The following is a 2,236-nucleotide window of genomic DNA, read 5'->3' as shown; positions in this document are numbered from 1 at the left end:
CTCTCTTCTCCCTTCCTCTCTCCTACAAGGATATCTGGTGTGTGTGCATGCCTGCATGTGTATACACACACACACACACAAGTGAACCTGTGTGCATATGTATGTGAAGGCTGGAGAACAACTCTAAGTGCTGTTCTTTGGAAAATGCCTACCTTTGTTTTGGAGGTAAGGTCTCTTACTGTCCAAGAGCTCATCAGTTAGGCACGGCTAACTAGCCAGTGAGCCCCAGAGATCTGCCTTTCTCTGTCACCTCAATTCTGTAATCAAACCCAGGTCCACATCCTTATGCAACCACCCTTTACAAACTGAGTCATCTCCCCAGCCCACCTCTGATACAGTAAGTTTTGTTCACATTAAAGTCCACCTAGGTGATCCACATGGAGAGGGAAAAAGTCTCAGCCCTTCAAATGTGTCAGCTAAGACTAACTTTCTCCCAACCACCTGAAGACACCAGATACATTCATAGATACAGCTGGAACATTCTAGACCCAGCCACCCTCTGACCTCATCTAACAGAAAACACTAATGGTGATCAGTCAAAGAACTGTTCACTAAAGCTACAGTGACAATCCTTTCTTCATTGCTTAATTAAACCTCTGTGGTTTTGGCAATTTGTTCGGCTGCAATATAAAATTTAAAATACTAAGAAAGAAAAAGACTTCATGGGAACAGTATGCAGCAACAAAAAATTAAAATCCAGAATGACTATCCCATTCTAGACACAAGCTCTGTAATATAACCACACAGGTTTAAGTCCACCACCTACCTACCACTAATAAGTATATTATTTGGTGCCACAATGCCAGGAAGACATGACCTACCTGATAGCATTATGGCAGCAAAACAAGAAAGAATCCACATTGATGGGCTTAGAATGGTGCCTGACACCTAGTAAGAATTCAATGCAAGACTAGCTTCCACTTTTATTATGATTCAGAATTATGAACTAGTGTCAAGTTGGTCTGTGCAGGGAAATGGTGTGAGCCTATGTCCTGCTTCTGCCTTCCAAGGGCTGCTGCTGGGAATCTGTCTCATTTTCCTTTGCCTTAAGACATTCCCAGGCAAAACATTGCAACAATTGTTAAAAGACCTTGCTTGGCAAGGATAACAAAATTAACAAAGATGAAAGAATGACAGCTCTCCTCACACTAGTCTTGAAGAGTGCTGGCATCTCCAGCAACTGTGCAAAATGGCATTGTAACAGAAATGGATCACACAGGCATTTTTTCCCAGAGGAAAAGTCATTTTTGATTTGGGCCCAGAGTAATATGTGACTTCTTCCATGAAATGAAGTTTAAAACCCTCTCTCACCCTCACAACAGTGGAAGCTATTGAGCTGCCAGAGATTATAAACTCCTGGACAAAAGGCAGCAGCCCATGGAGGGAGACATAAGGACAATACTGAGCCAGTAAGTTACATACAGAAGACTGTAATAGAACTACCCAGCCACAGCCTTGATGGACAGAAAAGAAATAAAGTCCTTCCTTAGAATAAAAGGACTAGCTAAAGTTTCCTTTAAGCAGTTGGTCAATCAATAATAAAGACCTTCAGAGAAAGGAAATACATGGGTAAACCAGATCTCAGAGCGTAAGAGCAACAACGACACCAGTCTGGACAGAATGGAATCACTAGCCACCAACTTGAACATTCTCACTAGACCTTTGGTGAGATAGAAGTGGGCACTACCTTTTTGTTTTGTGTGTGTGTGTGTGTGTGTGTGTGTGTGTGTATGTGTTTACCTGTTGTATGTCCCATACTGTTGCATCCAAGATGTACAGTCCATGCATGCACTGGAGATATAGCTCAGTTAATAAATCCTGAAGTCCTAGGTTCATTTCCAGCACTGCATGAAAGTAGGCACAGCAGCACATGCCTATAATACTTAGCACTCAGAAAGTAGAGACAGGAGAATCAGAACGTCAAAGGCACCCTTAGCTACATAGAGAATTTGAGGCCAAAAAAGTTCCTCTTGTACCATGTATGACAGACAGATTACAATTGTATGAGCCCTACTTCATTGAGTCTTGGGATTCTGCTGCCATAGATTGGCACAAAATGAGGACACAGTCTACTCTTTCTGAAACTACTTTGTGATACTGAAGGATGCTGGTAGCTACAGGAGCCATCTACAGTGCTGTAGATGAAGCCCTGGGTCATAATTCAAAAGATTTATTCATTCAACAAATGTTTGCTGAGAGACTGGTGGGAAGCAAGCCTATGTTTAGTCAGTTTAAT

Source organism: Mus caroli, chromosome 2 (assembly GCF_900094665.2).
Source record: "Mus caroli chromosome 2, CAROLI_EIJ_v1.1, whole genome shotgun sequence".
Taxonomy (NCBI): Eukaryota; Metazoa; Chordata; class Mammalia; order Rodentia; family Muridae; genus Mus; species Mus caroli.
Note: the sequence above shows the minus strand (reverse complement) of the source record.